This window comes from Phyllobates terribilis, unplaced genomic scaffold, assembly GCF_046119375.1.
Source record: "Phyllobates terribilis strain yellow unplaced genomic scaffold, ASM4611937v1 Scaffold_463__1_contigs__length_1437734, whole genome shotgun sequence".
NCBI classification, from domain to species: domain Eukaryota; kingdom Metazoa; phylum Chordata; class Amphibia; order Anura; family Dendrobatidae; genus Phyllobates; species Phyllobates terribilis.
In genome coordinates this window covers 942,819-964,730 of record NW_027363223.1, presented here as the reverse complement: position 1 = coordinate 964,730, position 21,912 = coordinate 942,819, and the positions used below count along the sequence as shown (strand labels likewise).

General features: G+C 44.1%; 1 long non-coding RNA gene across 3 annotated transcripts in view; it reads right to left on the bottom strand.

Moving 5' to 3' along the window:
* LOC141229234 (uncharacterized) overlaps positions 1-21,710 on the bottom strand; it is a 166,938-nt gene extending 145,228 nt beyond the window's left edge. For all 3 annotated transcript variants that reach the window (XR_012295964.1, XR_012295963.1, XR_012295962.1), the window contains exon 1: positions 21,567-21,710. This is a non-coding gene — a long non-coding RNA (uncharacterized lncRNA). The remainder of the gene's footprint in view (positions 1-21,566) is intronic.
* Between the last annotated feature and the right edge of the window lie 202 nt (positions 21,711-21,912).

Sequence of the window (21,912 nt, the reverse complement as noted above, 5' to 3'; positions counted from 1 at the left end):
TTCAAAATACGTTCTTCTCGTAAACACCGCAGGGTTCCAGAGTCAGACATACCTGGCTCAGATCAACCAGCCCGTGCCTGATACCTGCTGCCCGTGGATGATGGGAGTCAGCTGTCAGGTTGCATTTGAAGGTGTAATGCAAAATAATGAAAGCACTGTACCCCAGCAATAAGACATGTCCATTAAAGAGATTATCTGGTAAAGGGTTTTCATGAGGGCTTAGGGTATGTGCCCATGATCTGGAGTAGCAGCAGTTTGGACGCAGCTCACCTACACTGTGTCCAAACTGCTGCGTTGTACAGTAGAAGGACAGTGGATGGATTTATAGAAATCCCATGCCCACTGTGCTTCTATTTGCTGCTGCGTAAACTCACCAGTGGTGCAGCTTTACGAGCCGCAGCATTTTAATTTCACATGTGGATTTACCTGCTGGTTCGGACACAGTGAAAATACACTGTGTCCAAAGCGCTGCTGTAGCCGGATCGTGGGCACATACCCTTTGATTTTGTAAAAATAAAAACAACAAAATTAGTCTTAGGCTGTGTGCACACGATGTGTTTTTAATGTGTTTCCGCAGCGTTTATGCTGCGCTCAAAAATCCGCAGCATGTCCATTAATTTTGCGGAAACGCGGCATTTTCGCCGCCATAGACTTGCATTAGAACGCGCCAATACCGCAAGACTGCTTTTGTACTTGCGTTATTGGCGCGTTCTAATGTGCGGATGGTACCCGAGTGTGGAGAAGATGAGACTCTCCTCCACACCCAGGTACCATTAAAAAGCTGTAAAAACAAGAATAAAATAAAAAATAAGATATATTCACCTTCCGACGGCCCCCGGTCTCCTTCCCTCTGCTTACGTGCAAGACTGAAGGACGTCACAGTCGGTGACGTCACAGTCATGTGACCGCAGGCCCTTCAGCGCAGTGTCTCGCGATATCCCGGCAGCCAGGAACAAGCCCGGCAGCACACGCCGGGCCATCGGAGGGTAAGTATAGCTTTATTTTTTTATTTTTAAACATTCTTTTACGGTCACACTATATAAATCCATGCCGGTTGCATGGATTTATATAGTGTATAGTGTGACCTAGTTGTCAAGCACTTTCCAGGTGATGCTAAAATCGCCTGGAAAGCGCTTGTCAATCCTCATGCGGAAACGCATGTGGAAACGCATGTGAATCCGCATGTATTCCGCAGGAAAAACGCATGTACAATCTGCATGCGTTTTTTCTGCCAGGGAGATGCAGAAATGATGCAGAAATTTTCTGCTTCATTTCTGCATCGTGGGCACATAGCCTTACACACCTGCAGTCACCCTCCTTGATTCAGTGCAGACTGATCTGTGATAAGTCACAATAATGTCACCGTTCTACCAGACACAGGAGCACTGCAGCTTGTGATAGGCCGCAACGGTCAGGTAACTTGAACTGCATGCATCTTATGCTCACACTAGGGATCCAGTCTCTCTGCCCTTGTCCATATGTATGTCACTTGACAAATGGTAAGGTTTTTAATATTAGAGTTAGGACTGTCCCATAAGGGTTGCTGTGAAGTGGCGGGATGGCTTTCACATTATTTTGATCAAAATTATGTTAACTAAATACCCTTTATTATTTATCATTATTTTTTCACTGTGCGATTTATACATTTACTTTCAGTTATTTGGGTATTTTTCTTGTCTTTGGTTTCTCTCCGTTTAATGGCCTTGTGTGAACATGCATTTACATTTTGCATGCACATCTACTTACGTTTCAGTTCAGACCTTCAGGTTTTTTCTATGCATCCCAAGCTGTAGCAGTCGTGTGTCTGGTAAAACAGTGTCATAATTAATGATGTTGCAGACCATAGGGCTGTCTGCACTGAGTCCAGGAGGGGGACAGTAGCTGAGTATGATTTATTTTGTTATTTTTACAGAATCTGGCCTCCAGGCAATGAGCACTTTTGCCTGGACAACCCCTTTAATAAATGTATAGATACTCATCTTCCTAACTCCTGGCAGCTTTAATGTCACATTCCCTGATGCTTTTGTTTACAATTGCTGCAGAAATCTCACCCCAGATGCCCCATGTGACATCTCCAGCCAATCACTGGCTTCATGGTCTTGAGCCTTAAACCACTGACATGCTGCAAAAGACACTTAGGGCGTCCAGGTTGTGTGATCTGCAGCCCATGTAAATAGAATCATCAGTGACATGGCACTGGAGATCTGCAAACGATCAGTATAGGGCAGCAGGAGAAGCTGAACACCATATGTACAACGTATTTGGCTTCCCATCATGGAAGGAGCGCATAACAACATATGTCTCATCTACTTCCTGACCCACAACGATCTGTATGATCAGAAGTGGAGGCTTAAAGTGATGTGTACTTTTCTATACACTTCCAGAACATTGTTATCATATAGGTCTAAGGTGGACTCTGAGAATTAATATCACTGGTGGGCCCTATATACCCCAGTCCGACAGTGAATAAAATGGTGCAACAGGGATCTGTCTGATCCTTTCTCTACCATTCAGCTTGTATGTCTGAGTCCCAGCACAGCAGGCACAATTACATCACAAGATGGAGCCTGCTGCACAGAGCCTCAGTTCACGCGAATGGAGCAGCACAACAGTGGAACGTGGCTAGGTGAGTGATATTTTTTTTATCAGTCAGTACTTATAGGGCCATCATACTCTGTGGTGATGGGGACCATTATGGGAGCGTTCATGTGTGTTTGGGGAAATTGTACTGGTAGGGCCATTATACTATATGAGGTGATATGGCGGTCTCATTATGTGGGGGTATATACTGTGGGGACATCATACTGTTTTGGAGTTCATGTGTGTTTGGGAGAATTCATTGTTGGGTGGGGGTATCATTCAGTGTGCTGGATGCATTCTTAGAGACATTATACTGTATGGAGCCTCAAAAGGTGTATTGTAGTGAGTGAAAACAGTAAGGGGCTTAAGAAGGAGCAAAATGGGAAGTGAGAGTTGCGTCTGGCCATAACTGTCATGATAACCTGAATAATCGCAGATTCAATCTTTTTCTTTTCATTAGGGATCCCTTTCAGCTCAGTCTCCTCTTTACTCTATTTCACTTCATGGGGCAAGACGGAAATAATGCTCCCTTGGATTGTTGGTCTACAGACTGCTGAATCAGAGCAGGACAATTTTGGGAGCAGCTGTACAGTTCAACAGATGAGACCTTCTGGTAAATGACATTATACAGATTGTCAAGTCTGGACCTGAGAACCTCTGAAGGAGGGTCCTGCACAGCTTCTTTCTTTTCAAAGCAAAACAGATGGGACCAACCATGACTGGTCCTTCTATTACCAAGTGCACCATAACTGCCCCGTCGTCTCCCTGCATGGTATGTATGCCTTGTCGATTGTTCAGTGGCTTCATAAAAGTTACCTGCTTCAATGGTACAATATTTCACTTCCACTTCTAATATTGCAGGCTATGTTCATATCCACTGGCCAGAGAGGCAAAAACAAGAATCCGGACATGCATAGGTGATAATCTTGTTGTTGGTGGAGGGATAACCCTTTTAAATGATGTTTAGAAACAAACTAGGAGTGTCTAATCTAACTGAGCACATTTTTTATTTTAAATTTAATTAATTTGGTTAAAAGAATGGTCATGTGAAAAGATATTTTATTATTACCCTTGTGGTTTTAGTTTGGAAATTTGAAAGAAGTGTGAAAATAATGCCCTCAAAAAATAAAAAAAAATGTTTAGGCCTTGTAGTTATGCCTTAAAGCTTTGATTTGTTGGTGGTGGGCGGGTGAGGGTAGAACGTTTGTTATCAAACTGGTTCATGGTTAGAGGATGGGGGACATTGTTACAGAAAGGAATTAGGATGGGAGATATTATTATCATTATAGAAAGAGACCCAGTATGGGGGACATTATTACAGGAAGAGGCCAGGATGATGAACATTATTACAGTGAGACCCGAAGTTCAATGCATTGAAAACCATGGGAAGTGTGGAGGCTCCACTTCCTGCAGCAGCGACCCAACCTTCTCGGACCCCGATCCACCACAGTTTCCCTCCCCCCGGTAAGCTATCGTAAAAGCAGACTATAAGATGAACCACCATTTTATTAAAAATATTTTTTTCCTATTTTCCTTCTCAAAATTTGGGGTGCGTCTTATAACCTGCAAAACACAGTATATACTAAAAATAGCTCTAATGTTCATGAAAATGAATGCAAGTTTGTTGCTGATGTAAGGAGGCTAATGGTCACGTAGACGATGGGAGGTATGTATCACAGAGATGGCTGGTCTCTGTAATGTAACCCAGAGTGCTTTCTCTAGTGCACGCATGCACTAAGAGGACTAATTGGTGCACCTGGGAGACGGGTTACGGGTTGTTAGGAGAGAATGGGCGGCTCTAGCAACCCACATACCTCACCTCTGGGTGTGGTTAACAGCCTATAAAATGGAGGCTGTTTGGCACATGGGCTGTGTTTGGAGGGAGAAGGTCTCCTGTTTGTTGTCTCCAGACTGAGCTGAATGAAGGACCAGAGAACCAGCCTGTGTGACCATAGGTCTGGTTTACCAGAGACTTTGCTAAAGGACTGTCTTACTTTTGCTTTTGCCTGGACTAAAGGCTGTTTGTTTGCATTTTTCTTTTCACAGTTCATGAAGCCAATAAAACGCTACGGACATTTAAAGAAACATGCCTCCTTTTTGCCTGTCATCGCACCTGAGTGAGTACAATCCCTACACTGTGTGTCAGTGTTAAAACCTTTATGTAAGACTTAGGCTATGTTCACATGTTCCATTTTTGCTGCGTTTTTTTTTCTGCAGGCAAAACCTGCTCTCTTGGCAGTAAAGAAGGTGTTTACAAAAAGCAGGCTTTGCTGGATTTTTTAGGATCCCAAAGTTCAGCTTTGCTTCCACCACTGAAGCATGAACACAGAGTACCAATGCAAGACATGTGTGAAAACATAAAACCACTTTTGGAAAAAAGTGCAATTTGATCAGATTATTTATTTGAAAAAGATCTTTATGTCTGAAAAGATAGTGACTATTCTAGCTGTTATGCTCACGCCCGGACTGTTTGGCGTGAACGTGGTTAGTGGTCCCACTGGGCCACGAACCGAGGAGCTCCTGGAGGGGCATGACTAGGGGCCTCGCCAGATCTGACCACAGATGCACGGCGGCTTAATTGACTCCGTGGTCTGAGGAGGAACGAGGGAGGTGGCCCAGGTGCTACTCCAGGTCAGACCCTGATCACACAGCTGTTGACCCACACCGGGGAATGCAGGAACAGGCAGGTAAGGCTGGTATACAGACAGGCAGCTACTGGCAGGTAGGTAAACAGGTTGGATAGTGACCAGTACAGACTGGGATACAGGAACGGAGGCGCAGGTGCCGAGGACAAGCAGAGCAGAGCGGAGCTGCAGGTGCCGAGGACAAGCAGAGCCGCAGGTGCCGAGGACAATCGGAGCAGAGCTCTGTTCACATGGAACAGACTGGCAAACACAGTGTGGCGCCCAGCTGCGCTTGGAGCCACAGATCCTAGAGGGGTGCATTAATGGATTCCTCCACAAGAGGCTCCCATAAACATTAACACATCTCCACCTTCCACCTCAGACCAGCAGAGGGAGCCCGTTAGGGATATAAATAGGGAAGGTGGAGCTAGGCAGAGAGAGTCTGAAGTGCACAGTGAGTGAAGAGCTGTGTGTGAGAAGAAGCACGCAGGTTGCTGTGTGAGGCAAGTTAGGCCTCCAGCGGTCCTGAAGCCCAGTCCAGACTCAAGGAGCTCAGGTTAGAGCCCAAGGCATGCCGACGCCGTAAGAGCGGTGAAGCGCGGCAAGCTGCCGTGAGTGTGAGTAGCCTAATGAGGGCCCGAGCATGGCCGAAGGCGAGTGGAAAGTGAGTAGCAGTGGGGGCAGAGGAGCTTAACCAGCTCACCCCGAAGCATATACCGGACACCGGGTCCGAGCTTACCGGGATCTCTATGACCCAGTAGGACATAACTGGAATCCCTGGAGAACTACAGGTCCCAGGATCACCAGAGAGCTGATACGTAACAGAGCCAGGAGACCCATAGGCCCCGTAAGCTGGGAGCGTGCACTCCAAGAGAAGGCCCTACCACAAAGTCAGCCGGTGCAGGACGGAGACAAAGTTAGGCCTAGCTTCAGGCAGGTCAGGAACTTATTACGAAGAGGCAAGAATCAGGAGGCCCTATACCCGCTCCCTGGGGAGAATCCTGAAATGCACCCTTCACCCTGCAGTGCTCCGGGATGTGCCTGAAGTTCCATCAGTAAAAGGTACAGAAGAGAACTGTGTGTGGCTGCCTGTCTTTCAGTAGTCCCTGCTGGGTCTCTTCTGTCCTGCATTCCCCCTCTCCATATGCTGCCCAAAGGCCCAGCTCCACCTGTGGGGAGCTATACCAACAAGCTGTCTTATCACCGGCCTCAGCGGACTGCTGCAGCGCTGGTGATCCTCACCAGATACCAAAGGTGGCGTCACGAACTCATATAATTATCCATCAACCCGCTTTTAAAGAGAGGCCCAGGGTACGGGCCCGGGAGCCGACCACTGCAACATCCCCCAAGGTCAGGCCTCAACAAGGCCTGGGCGCCAGGTCCTCCCCATCCCCTGGGCGCGACATTCTCTTAGAACACAGGAGGTAGGGAAACAGGACAAGCAGAACCAGATACACACAAGGTACTTGCTATGAAGTATTGAGTGGACACAAAACTCAAACACAGAAGTACAGAGATGAGTAGGAGTTAGGTGCTGGTTCAGACACTGCAGGAAAAGGGACAGAGACAAACAGGTAACTGGCTAGGACACAGTTCAGACAGGAACTGACACAGGAAATAGATACAGGAACGAGCCTGGGCATTCAGCCCCCAGTGTGGCGGTAATAGACTAGAAGTCACAGATACAGGTAACAGGCCTGGTTACTCAGCCCCCAGGGTGGCGGAAACAGAGGCTGGGGACGCATTAGGACTGCGCACACTGTAACTTTAAGAATCAGGAAGTGCCAGCGCCGCCGCCCTAAGCCAGCAGACAAGAGACATGCACACAGCAGGTAGACGAGCATAGTGTGCAGCCTGGACTGGTAGGTAAGTTGGCGGTCTTGCATGGTGGGAGATGGTAAGCCATGCCAGCACGCTGCCAGGGATGTTAAACTAGCTTTTGTGAACAAAAAAAGCTCATATGAGTTCATGAAAAAATACACAATTACAAATGTAACAGCCGGAGGGAGGTGAATTGGTTGGAAATATTTTCCTTTAGACATTGGCAAAGCATTGAGATTGTAGGACACTGTTTACTTTCACCCTTTGGTAAGCCCTTGAGTTGCTCAGGTATTGTTCAATTTAACACCTTGGTGAGCCAATGATTCCTTTCACATATCACTAATTTAATTAAGCTGTACTAATCCTAATTGCAATGCTCATGTTAGGACATCAAGACATCATGATTTAAACTTGGGAAAATCACAAAAATAAATGTATTTCACATAATGCTGTACCCGCTTTTTTCACTAAAAACGCTGCAAAACCTGATACTTGCTTTTTTTTGCTGCATTTTTGCACTTACTAATTGCTTTCTTTTAGGAGAAAAAACGCTGCAAAAATTCAGAAAAAAGTGACATGCTGCCTTTTTTTTGAAAAACGCAGCAGTTTTCCAATGCAGTCAGGAAAAAAAAATCTTATGTGTGTGCATAAGATTTCAGAAATCTCGTAGCTTTCTGCTGGTACTGTAAAATGCAACATATAATGTTACATAAATTTTCATTAAAAAACACAGCAAAATCGCAACGTGTGAACATAGTTTTAATTGGCACTGGTAGAAACATTGGGTTAGATCAGGTGTGAGCAATTAATTTTTCCTGGGGCCACATGAGACACCGTGACTTGTGGAGGGCCGAGCCAATAGGCTGAAATTAATTCATACTTAATTCTGAATTAATTCAGAAGACATCCCCCTATACAGTATGAGCATGCACACAGCCCCGCTACTAGGGCCGCTGATCTCCCGACGGTAAGTGTGAAGGGAGGACCGCGGAGCGAGACCGCTGGTCGTGGTACTTCTGCTGCGAGCAGCCAGGAGATGACTGGCTAGCACCTGTCATCTCGCGGCTGCGTCGCCGCTGATCTCCTGATGGTGGCCTGCGTGTTTCAAATCCGGCGCCAATTCGCGGCCAGGTTGCGCCAGTCGCTAGGCTAGGGCTGCTGATCTCCCAACGGCAAGTGTGAAGAGAGGACCGGGGAACTTCTGCTGTCATGACCTGCAACATGAACTAAGGAAAGATGGGGAAGGCTGTCCCTACAATAAGACTAAGCTGAATCCCTACTATGTAGCGGGCTGTCTGTTCCTAGCAAACAGACCCACCTTAGTCCTCCGCTAGTCTGAACAGAGACCTATAGCATTAAGGAAGGGTTCCCTAAAAGAACTAAGGACTGGGACAAAAATGGGACACCTCCTAAACAGAGAAGTAGTTGCAGAACACAAAAATACAAACTGACAAAAAGGTACTAAAGGTCCCAGAAGGACCAAGTGAGCTGCCAGATAGGCACAGAAGCACCTGGCTAGAGAAGCAGTCAAAAACTGAAGTCCAGCACAGCCAAAAGGGCGGAGCTGGAATATAATGGCAAATGGTCACATGACCGCAAAACACAGGAAGGAAAAGAAAACAAACAGGAGGGTTCTAACAGTATCCCCTCTTTATGAGGATCCTCCAGATCCTCCAGGCCCAGGCCTATCCGGAAACCTCCTGTGGAAAGCTTTGACAAGTCTAGGGGCAGAGACATCATCCGCCCTTACCCAGGAGTTATCCTCGGGACCGAAACCCTTCCATGCGACGAGATACTGCTATCTCCCTCTATGCCATCTCAAATTCAGGATACGAGAAATTTCATATTCGCCGTCTTCCACCACAGGAGGAACTGTGACAGTGGCATCCCTATCAGATACACTACCGTTCAAAAGTTTGGGGTCACCCAGACAATTTTGTGTTTTCCATGAAAACTCATACTTTTATTTATCAAATGAGTTGCAAAATAATTAGAAAATATAGTCCAGACATTGACAAGGTTAGAAATAATGATTTTTATTAGAAAGAATAATTTTCTCCTTCAAACTTTGCTTTCGTCAATGAATGCTCCCTTTGCAGCAATTACAGCATTGCAGACCTTTGGCATTCTGTTAATTTGCTGAGGTAATCTTTAAAAATTTTACCCCATGCTTCCTGAAGCCCCTCCCACAAGTTCGATTGGCTTGATGGGCACTTTTTGCGTACCATATGGTCAAGCTGCTCCCACAACAGCTCAATGGGGTTGAGATCTGGTGACTGTGCTGGCCACTCCATTACAGATAGAATACCAGCTGCCTGCTTCTTCCCTAAATAGTTCATGCATAATTTGGAGGTGTGCTTTGGGTCATTGTCCTGTTGTAGGATGAAATTAGCTCCAATCAAGCGCTGTCCACAGGGTATGGCATGGCGTTGCCAAATGGAGTGGTAGCCTTCCTTATTCAAAATCCCATTTACCTTGTATAAATCTCCCACTTTACCAGCACCAAAGCCACCCCAGACCATCACATTACCTCCACCCTGTTTGACAGATGGCGTCAGGCACTCTTCCAGCATCTTTTCAGTTGTTCTGCGTCTCACAAATGTTCTTCTGTGTGATCTAAACACCTCAAACTTTGATTTGTCTGTCCATAAAACTTATTTTGCAATCTTCCTCTGTCCAATGTCTGTGTCCTTTTGCCCATATTAATCTTTTCCTTTTATTAGCCAGTCTCAGATATGGCTTTTTCTTTGCCACTTTGCCCTGAAGGTCAGCATCCTGGAGTCGCCTCTTCACTGTAGACGATGACACTGGCATTTTGCGTGTACTATTTAATGAACCTGCCAGTTGAGGAGCTGTGAGGCGTCGATTTCTCAAACTAGAGACTCTAATGTACTTGTCTTGTTCCTCAGTTGTGCAGCGGGGCCCCCCTTCTTTTCTACTCTGGTTAGAGCCTGTTTGTGCTCTCCTCTGAAGGGAGTAGTACACATTGTTGTAGGAAATCTTCAGTTTCTTGGCAATTTCTCGCATGGAATAGCCTTCATTTCTAAGAACAAGAATAGACTCTCGAGTTTCACATGAAAGTTCTCTTTTTCTGGCCATTTTGAGAGTTTCATAGAACAAACAAATGTAATGCTCCAGATTCTCAACTAGCTCAAAGGAAGGTCAATTTTATAGCTTCTCAAATCAGCCAAACCGTTTTCAGCTGGGCTAACATACTTGTGCAAGGGTTTTCTAGGGTTTTCTAAACATCCATTAGCCTTCTTACACAGTTAGCAAACACAATGTACCATTAACACACTGGAGTGGTGGTTGTTGGAAATGGGCCTCTATACACCTATGTAGATATTGCAATAAAAACAAGACGTTTGCAGCTAGAATAGTCATTTACCACATTAACAATGTATAGAGTGTATTTCTGATTCATTTAATGTTAGCTTCATTGAAAAAAAATGTTCTTTTCTTTCAAAAATAATGAAATTTCTAATTGACCCCAAACTTTTGAACGGTAGTGTACATCAACCTTTTTCAACAAGGAAACATGAAACACAGGATTAATCTTCCAGGAAGTAGGGACATCCAACCTAACAGCAGACGGGTTAACCACCTGAAGCACCTTAAATGGCCCCACAAACTTAGGACCCAATTTTTTAGAGGGAATCCTCATCCGCAGGTTCTTTGAGGACAACCAAACCATGTCACCCACAGTAAACAAAACCTCCTTACGTTTTCTGTCAAAATACTTTTTGGACTTCTTGTTAGCCTCTTGAAGGTTGCAACGTACATTAGTCCAAACTCTCTCCAAATCACCAGAAAAATTCTCCTCCTCCGGCACCGCCGACCCCAATTTGGAGAACAAACCAAAAGATGGATGTCTCCCAGTACAACAAAAAAAGGAGAACACCCAGCAGAGGAGGATGTATGGTTGTTAAGAGCAAATTCTGCGAGAGGCAGAAACTCAGACCACACCTCTTGATTGTCTGCCACAAAACAACGCAAAAACTCTTCAATATCCTGGTTCTTTCTTTCAGTCTGTCCATTAGACTCAGGATGATACCCAGACGAAAATGACAAATGGACTCCCAACCTGTCACAAAAAGCACGCCAAAAGCGAGCCACAAACTGAGGTCCTCTATCAGAAACAATATCCGTGGGAACGCCATGGAGCTTGACAATCTCCTTAACAAACGCCTTAGCGAGTGTCTTGGCGCAGGGCAACTTAATGAATGGAACCAAATGACACATCTTACTAAAACGGTCCACGACCACCCAGATGACAGTGAAACCTTCGGACACAGGAAGATCAGTAATAAAATCCATTGTGAGATGCATCCAAGGCGCACTAGGAAACTCCAGAGGGCAAAGCAACCCCGCAGCAGGGGTATGTGAAGCCTTTGACCTGGCACACACAGTACATTGACGCACCCACTTGATGACTTCCTTCTGCCATCCAGGCCACCAAAAACTGCGACTTATAAGTCTCTTAGTCTCAGAAATTCCTGGATGACCTGCCAACCGAGACTCATGACCAGGGGTGGATTAAGAGTAGCAAGGGCTCTGGGCAGTTTAGAAGTCGCGGGCCCCCCCCACACACACACACCTGATTTATCACGTGACATGTCACATGATCCCCTGTGATAGATCATGTGATTGTTCACGGGAAATTAATTTGGCACAATATTAATTGTGCTGCCCCATCAGAGCAGCACAATATAGGGGCAGATGCCCTGTTTCCAGCGATGTGTCACTTTTTCAGCTGCTTGTTGTCATTTTGAGAAAATCACCATTTTATCTGCTGCAGATCTAGCAGCTCTCTGAATGCTGCGCTCTGTATAGCCCCACCCACACAACTGATTGGCAGCTTTCTGCCCATGCTCAGTGTACACAGAAATCTACTGATCAGTGATGGGGGTGGGGTCCTACAGAACTTACTAGTCATCTAGTGATAATTACCTTCTGACAAATCAATGATTTTATCAAAACAACACGAAGCAGCCCAGTAAGTGACACATTACTGGAATCAGTGCCTCTAACCCTACATTATGCTGCTCTCAGATTAGGTGGCAAAAACCTGATGACAGATTCCCTTTAAAGGAGCAGTAAACACAAAAAAAGTTTGCATTAAAAAAATACAAGCCATTTGTGAAATTAACTTTTTTTCATTGTTAACCACTTCGCACCAGAGCCTGTTTTTGCCTTCGTGACCGGGCCAATTTTTTCAATTCTGACCACTGTCACTTTATGAATTAATTACTCTGGAACGCTTCAACGTATTCCCCTGATTCTGAGATTGTTTTTTCGTGACATATTGTTCTTCATGACAGTTGTAAAATTTCTTTGATATAACTTGCGTTTATTTGTGAAAAAATCGGAAATTTGGCGAAAATTTTGCAATTTTCAAACTTTGAATTTTCATGCACTTAAATCAGAGAGATATGTCACACAAAATAGTTAATAAATAACATTTCCCACATGTCTACTTTACATCAGCACAATTTTGGAACCAAAATTTTTTTTGTTAGGGAGCTATAAGGGTTAAAAGTTGACCATCGATTTCTCATTTTTCCAACAAAATTTACAAAAACATTTTTTTTAGGGACCACATCATATTTGAAGTCACTTTGAGGGGTCTTTATGACAGAAAATACCCAAAAGTGACACCATTCTAAAAACTGCACCCCTCAAGGTGCTCAAAACCACATTCAAGAACTTTATTAACCCTTCAGGTGCTTCACAGGAATTTTTGGAATGTGGAAGAAAAAAATTAACATTTAACTTTTTTCACAAAAGTGTTACTTTTAGACCCAATTTTTTTTATTTTCACAGGGGTAACAGGAAAAAATGGACCCAAAATTTTTTTGTGCAATTTCTCTTGAGCGTGCTGATACCCCATATGTGAGGGAAAACCACTGTTTGGGCGCACTGCAGGGTTCGGAAGGGAAGGAGCGCCATTAGACTTTTTGAATGTAAAATTTGTCTGAATAATTAGCAGACGCCATATTGCGTTTGGAGAGCCCCTGATGTGCCTAAATAGTGGAAACCCCCCACAAGTGACACCATTTTGGAAACTATACCCCTTAGGGAACTTATCTAGATGTGTGGTGAGCACCTTGAACCCCAAGGTGCTTCATAGAAGTTTATAATATTGAGCTGTAAAAATAAAATGTTTACATTTTTCCCACAAAAACGTTTTTCATCCCTTAATTTTGTATTATCATAAGGGTAACTGGAAAAATTGCACCATGAAATTTGTTGTGCAATTTCTCCTGAACACGCTGATACCCCATATGTGGGGGAAAACCACTGCTTTGGTGTACGGCAGGGTTCGGAAGAGAAAGGAGCGCTATGTTGGCTGGGATAGGCAGCAGACACCATGTCACATTTGAAGAGTCGCTGACATGCCGAAACAGCAGAAACCCCCACAAGTGACCCCTTTTTGTAAACTACACCTCTCAAGAAATTCATCTAGGGAAGTAGTGAGTATTTTTTAATTTTTAAATTTATACCATTGGGCAGTGAAAAAAGCATAATTATATTTTTACCACAAAAAAATGTTTTACTCTCAGATTTTACATTTTCACACAGGGCAACGGGTAAAAATGGTGCCGAAATGTGTCACACAATTTCTTCTAAAAGTGTCAATACCCCATATGTGGCTGTATCGTACCGCTCAGCCATACGGCGAGATCTGGGGGGGAGGAGTGCTATTTGACAATTGGAGAACAAATTATTGTAGAATAGGCATTTGGATTTGGGAGCACAAAATTTTCTGAATTTCTTTTGGGGGGGCAAGGGCCATTTCGCTTTTCCAGAGCCTTTCTGCTACCAGTAACTTGGAAGTCCCTTATATTTTTAACAGATGACGGACCTGAGTGGGGACTAGCTTTTTTTGAGGACTGAGTTGAAGCTTTTATTGGGAACATTTTACGTAACATTTATCCGGCGCTCTAGGCTGAGCACTTACATCGGGGTTTCCATCTAAATTTCCAAGTGATGTAATTCAGATGAAACCCCTGCCGGATCCATTCACTGTAATGAGGCAGCAGAGTTACTCTGGACTCCGTCTGGCCTCTGTTTAGCGGTGTCCTTTTTTTCAGAAGTGCACAAAACTGTGGCCAACCGCACTTTTATGCACGCCTAAAACAAATGACACCGTGGGATCACAGGCCAGACGGCGTCCACAGTGGCCTATCCTATATCTGCCTCATTACAGGGAATCTTCCGTCATGGGTTCCGGCTGAATCACGTATTTCAGAGATTTATACGGAAACTCTGGTGTAAGCGCTCAGCGCAGAGCACAGGATAAATGTGAGCAGAGCCTTACTGCGATCTTTGGGAGACATAATAAACAAATCAGTAGCAGGTGAAGAATTTGTTTTATTTATTTTTTACGCCGTTCCTAGTGTGATATAACTGATTAGATTACTTTATTCTTCAGGTCGGTGCGATTACAGAGATACCAGATTTATATCGGGTTTTTATGACTGACAGCTGTCACACACTAAAAGACGCTTTTTTTTGCAAAATCTAGTTTTTGCATCACCATATTTTGAGAGCTATAATTTTTCCATATTTCGGCCGACAGAGTCATGTGACAGCTTGTTTTTTGCGGGACAAGTTGACATTTTTATTGGTACCATTTTTATTGGTACGTGACATTTTTTGATCGCTTTCTATTCCGTTTTTTGGGAGGTAAAATTAACAAAAACAAACAATTCAGGAATGATTTTTTGAGGTTTTTTTTATGCCATTCTGCGTGTGGTAAAGTGATCAGGCAGCGTTATTCTTCGGATCAGTACGTTTACAGCGATACTACACTTACTGTATTTTTTTTTTATGTTTTGGCGCTTTTACACAATAAAACAATTTTATAGGAAAAAAAATTTTTTTGCATTGCTTTATTCTGAGCGCTATAACTTTTTTACTTTTTGGCTGATGGAGCTGTATGGCGGCTTTTTTTTTGCAGAACAAGATGAAGTTTTCAGCGGTACCATTTTTATTTCTATTTTGTTTTTTGATCGCATTTTTTTCCACTTTTTGTTTGGCAATATGATGAAAAAGCATATTTTTTTGCTCCGTTTTTTATTTATTTTTATTACGGTGTGCACAGAAGGAGTTAATTAGTGTGACACTTTTATAGCTCGGGTTGTTTTGGACGCGGCGATACCAAATATGTGTACTTTTTTTGGTTTTGTAAAAATATACGGATTTATTGGTTTAATATTTTATTTATTTATTTTGTGATTTTTTTTTTAATAGTTTAAAAACTTTTTTTTTACATTTTTACTTAGTCCCTGTATGGGACATTAATTTTTATTTTTCTGATCACTGATCTCATGTAATGTAATAGACATATATTACATTAAATGAGATCTTCGCTGACTGTGTCACAGTCAGTCTCCTGCCTGGCTTCAGCTGCAGGCTGAGCCAGGCAGGACACCATATATGGCAGAGCTGGAGGCGGTCATGTGACCTCCAGCTGCCATAGCAACGCCAGGTCCTGGAAGGTATCAGGGGTCGTCGGAGAGGTAAGTAAGACGACCCCCTCTCCTCCTTCTATCTTCTATATGCCGCGATCACTATAGATCGCGGCATATAGAACATAGCAAAGGGTTAACATCACTGGGACCTGATCCAATCAGGTCCCGATGATGTTCCCTGTCAGAGCTAACGCTCTGCACCGGAATCGCAGCGCTTGCAGGACCCTGGGGGGTCCTGAGCGCTGCGAGACCACCCACCGTTTTTAAACGTCGGCGCTGCACAGAGCCCAGCAAGCGCCGACGTTTATCTACAGTGGGCGGTCGGGAACCGGTTAATTTACATTTGACTGTATCTTCAACACTTTTGTCAGCAGGTCTTATTACAGACTCTGAATAGGGCAGCTCTCTCCCTCTCCCTCAGCAGAAAGTCACAGCATGGTTAAAAAACGGGATCTTTTATGATTTTCTCATAATAAATAAAAAAGGACATGCAAGTCCTCCAAACTAGTTTCCGTTTCTCTATAGGGGAGGTCCTAAATCTTTCTTGTTCTTTAGTTGATCACATGTCAAAAAAGGCAAAGCATTTACTATGAACTCGCCTAAAAAAATATACACTTGGAGAGTAATATCATCATCTGCATGTAAATATTCCTGGACTCTAAGGGCTCGCTCACACTGTCGTATAACACGGCCGAATGCTATGTGATGTTTTATCGGATAGGATTCGGCCCTATGTTATACTATGGGACAGTGCAGATCTGCGATTATTGGCATGAGAAAATAATCTCATTCGATATTCGGACCATGTGCACCCATACAAGTCTATGGGTGCACGTAAAACATTGGACTGCACTCGGATGTCATCCAAGTGCAGTCCGATGAACACTCACAGAGACTATGGAGAAGATGGAGAAATTAAGTTCTCCATCTTCTCCATATCTGTGCTGCGAGAGAATCAGATCACACTCAGTTGAAACTCTGACAGAGTTTGAGCCGAGTGTCATTAGCATAATTGGCCCTATTCTCTTGTATGAGAGAATATATGGCTTAGTGAGTGGACCCTAAAACTGAATAGTAGTGACGGACAGGCACCTCACAAGCGGCATCCATGTAGCTCTCAGATGTCATGTAGGTAGGGCTTCATTCCATGGGGTAGGGCTTAATTTCAAGGTATGTAAAAAAATGGACTTCAAATAAAAATTAAATGAACACAAAAAGCACTAATTGAATTATTTTTTTCGTATTTATGTTTGCAGCCCCTTTAAAAACCCTTTGAGGACCAAGGCACATATATGTCCCATAGTTTTAAACTGGAAAAAAATTTGGTTGAATAAAATTTAAGGTCCTCCAAGGTTTAAGTAGGTCATAAATTCATATGAATACTTGCTCATACAATTGCACATGCCAAAAGATGAAGAAGAACAGAATCAAAAATATGACATTAAGTGGAGCACTTACAGGTATTCAAGGTGAAAGAGACCAGCAAAGGCATCGTCTCGAATGACAGTAAATGAGTTAGAATTCAGCAAGCTGAAAATGAAGACAGCAGGTTAGAAGCGAACCAGACTTTATGGTGCTCAGAATTAGTCAAGCAGAATTTATTGACTGCTCTTGCAAAGCACTGAGACTCCCGCTGTGTATAGATGGCTACGTGCGGCCTCCCACTGTGTATAGATGGCTACGTGCGGCCTCCCGCTGTGTATAGATGGCACCGTATAGATGGCTACGTGCGGCCTCCTGCTGAGTATATGTGTATAGATGGCTACGTGTGGCCTCCTGCTGAGTATAGATACCGCACGGCACCCCCCCCAGAGACAGCAGGAGGCCGCATGGCCCCATCTATACTCAGCAGGAGGCCGCACGTAGCCATCTATACACAGCAGGGGGCCGCACGGCGCCATCTATACACAGCAGGGGGCCGCACTGCGCCATCTATACACAGCAGGGGGCCGCACGGCGCCATCTATACACAGCAGGGGGCCGCACGGCGCCATCTATACACAGCAGGGGGCCGCACGGCGCCATCTATACACAGCAGGGGGCCGTATTGCGCCATCTATACACAGCAGGGGGCCGCACGGCGCCCTCTATACACAGCAGGGGGCCGCACGGTGCCAACTATAGTCAGCAGGAGGCCACATGTATGCAGTCACGCACACACACAAACATATACAGACATATACATACACGCATAAACACATTTGAAACACAAAAATACATATAAACAGACATCACACAATGATATCTGCGCACGCACGCACGCACGCACGCACACACTTTCTGCCGAACTACAGTTGGACCAACAGAACAAGATACCACACCCAACAGCATGGGTTCCTCAGTTAACTCAAACCTAGGTGCCCTTGACCCCAGGCCCCCTGGAAATTGGAGTGTCTCCTTATGTCTCTGGCAAAGACGGCGGTTAACACACAAACGCCTCTTCAAAAAACCAACACCTCAGACTCCAGAACTAGGCAGCATAAATCTAACACTGGGAATTCCAGAATGCCAGAGGCGAGCATATATAGGAGAGGGGAGAGGCCAACACTGAACAGCTGGAAAGCTCTAGCAGCTCTCAACTGAACAGATTAACCTTTGCACTGCTAGCAGAAACCTTCACGGTTTAATATGATAGTGAAGTGCTTCTAATCAGTGCAGGAGCTCAGACGCCGCAGACTTCTGGCCCCTCTAGTTACGGTAAACCCGTGGTACCTGGATTCCAGCGATGTGTCACTTACTGAGCTGCTTGATGCAGTGTTGATAAAATCCCTTTATTAGCTGCAGATATTCTGCCTATGCACAGGGCACACAGAAAGCTGTCAATCAGTGGTGCGGGTGGGGTTATATATAGAGCTCATGAATGTGGAGGACTACATGGTAGCAGGTTTACTAGTCCTTGAGTGATAAAACTAAAACAAGCAGCCAGTTATTGAGACATGGCTGGAATCAGAGTCTCTGTCTCTATATAATCAGAATCTAATAAGAGTATAGATGCAAGTGTACAATAAATCTGGAACAATAAAGAAGTAACAGTATATCATAAATTATATCTACCTTACAGGTAGCATATGCATTATAATTATATACAACGTCACTAAGAAAAAGTACCTCATTTGCGTCGACCACCAATAATACACCTTGGCATGCAGAAAGGGACCTTGAAACTTCATAGCTAAAATCAACATGACCCTACAAAAGTACAAAAACTTTAAAAGGGAAAACATGTTGGACAAATATGGATTGATGGATACAAGGCGCATTCTTAAATAACCATATTTAAATGTGAGGAGAGTCATTTCGTATGTAGATGGACAAAGAATGCTGAGCGTGTGAAACATGTTGCTATGTTGCATAAGTTTTTCACTTGAACCTTGTGGATTAATGGACTTTTAAAGATGAAATAATGAAGATGGATTTTATGGAGCTGGAGTTCCTTTTCTTTTTCCTGTGATTTACACACGTGAGGCCACACGATCTCCGGGCTTCAGCACGCCGAGAGCCGCTGTGGGTGAGCTGGGTTTTTTTTTTCTATAGCATTCTTAAATAGGCTGTGCCAAGATCCCAACTTTATGGCTATTCTGTACGGGTGTGACAACCGGGACCTCCAATGATCAGAAGAACTGATGTCTCACATCCCCTTTTTTAATGGAGTGGTGCCATTGTCTACGGGACAGATGGAGATAGCTGAGCTGTGAATTCGGCCATCTTCGGCAGCCCATTAGCCTTTGAGTGGAGCAGCAGTGCACACGCTCATCTGCCAATCCATGGGCGTAATATGGCTCGTGCACCTGATTTCCTGTGATTGGGAGTCCCAGAGATGGGTCCCCCAGCAATTAGCAAGCAATCTGTTCTGTGGATAAGTGATAAGTTGTAATCTGAGAGCAAACTCTTTCAATGTTAAAATATTGGATAGCTCTTATGGGCGTCTATAAAAAAACAAAAAAAATAAAAAAAAAACAGTGTTATATCTACAGCAGGGGTCTCAAACACGCGGCCCGAGGGCCGCATGCAGCCCCTGAGGCTGCTTAGTGCGGCCCCCAGGCACCGGAGCCCCCGTAATGATTGCGGCCTGGTCCTGAGGGCCGCTTAAGTCAGTGATTCTTTTCAGTTGAATGTTCTACAAGTTAGGGACCAGCATGGACACTTACTACAAGATGAGCACCAGGATGGGCATATTACTACAAGATGAGGACCAGGATGGGCACATTGCTACAAGATGAGGACCAGGATGGGGGACATTACTACAAGATGAGGACCAGGATGGGGGACATTACTACAAGATGAGGACCAGGATGGGGGACATTACTACAAGATGAGGACCAGGATGGGGGACATTACTACAAAATGAGGACCAGGATGGGCACATTACTACAAGATGAGGACCAGGATGGGCACATTACTACAAGATGAGGACCAAGATGGGCACATTACTACAAGATGAGGACCAAGATGGGCACATTACTACAAGATGAGGACCAGGATGGGCACATTACTACAAGATGAGGACCAGGATGGGCATATTACTACAAGATGAGGACCAGCATGGGCACATTACTACAAGATGAGGACCAGGATGGGCACATTACTACAAGATGAGGACCAGGATGGGGGACATTGCTACAAGATGAGGACCAGGATGGGCACATTACTACAAGATGAGGACCAGGATGGGCATATTACTACAAGATGAGGACCAGCATGGGCACATTACTACAAGATGAGGACCAGCATGGGCACATTACTACAAGATGAGGACCAGGATGGGGGACATTGCTACAAGATGAGGACCAGGATGGGGGACATTGCTACAAGATGAGGACCAGGATGGGGGACATTGCTACAAGATGAGGACCAGGATGGGGGACATTGCTACAAGATGAGGACCAAGATGGGCACATTACTACAAGATGAGGACCAGGATGGGCACATTACTACAAGATGAGGACCAGGATGGGCATATTACTACAAGATGAGGACCAAGATGGGCACATTACTACAAGATGAGGACCAAGATGGGCACATTACTACAAGATGAGGACCAGGATGGGCACATTACTACAAGATGAGGACCAGCATGGGCACATTACTACAAGATGAGGACCAAGACTGGGGACATTACTATAAGAAATTGGTTAGAATTACTATATGGTGCTAATTGTGAGAAAAAAAAAAATCACTGTATGTGGCCAATTAGGGGGCACAAAAAGTAAATACAAATTGTAAAAACTGTAAACTTGTAAAAACTATAAAACTGTACCATAGGCCATAAAATGAATGCCATTTAAAAGAATAAAATAAAAAAAAAAAAAACAATGGTCAAAAAATAATCAAAAGGTGTATAGAAAAAACAATATGGTATCATTAAAAATGTCATATCATCCTGCAAAGAATGCGGCCCTTCAAATTCACATTTTTTCTATGTGTGGCCCATATAGTTAGCCGAGTTTGAGACCCCTGATCTACAGGGTGGGCTATTTATAGGATACACCTAAATTAAAATGGGAATGGTTGGTGATATCAACCTGAAACAACGGATACTGGAAGCCTGTGCTAGCATTTCTTCTGCGATGTTGCTATCAGTGTGTCAAGAGTGGGAGAAGAGGGCTGCATGGACAATCCAACACAATGGGCAGCACTTTGAACACATTTTATAAGTGGTCATAAACTTGTAGAAAACTCATGAAAGAATAAAGTTACCTTAAAACCAAGCACACCATTGTTTTTCTTATGAAATTCTCAATAAGTTTGATGTGTCACATGACCCTCTTCCCATTGAACAAAATAAAGTTGGATCCAAAATGGCTGACTTCAAAATGGCCACCATGGTCACCACCCATCTGGAAAAGTTTTCCCCCTCCCATATACTAATGTGCCACAAACAGGAAGATGATATCACCAACCATTCCCATTTAATTTAGGTGTATCCATATAAATGACCCACCCTGTAAATTAATTATTATTATTATTATTAGAGCAGCTGCTGCATTTTGTATAACTCATTCAGTATCTGAACATCCGCAACAAGACCACAGAGAAACAAATCAAGAAGAAACGTCACACTCACCGGAGTGTGGATCAGGTTCAGGAGATACTTCTTTCCCTCGTAAGTGTAAAGCAGAGACGCAGTCTGGGCCTTCACCGTAATCCCGGCTCCCTCTCCACCTGCAGCTTGGCCAGAACTTGCTTATTGGAGGCGGCTTTTGGAATACACCCTGAGGGAAGGAGCGAGACACCAGAATCCACACTGTTAGCTCGTGGTGGCAGTGTCCCCCTCCATAATAGTCTGTCAATGGAAGCTTGTTTCTGTGTTTTATATATGTATTTTAGGTGTGTAAACCCTCTTCATGTGTACAGCAGCATGGAATGAACGCTGCTTAAAAAAATAAACAATAGAGTAAGGCCTCATTCAG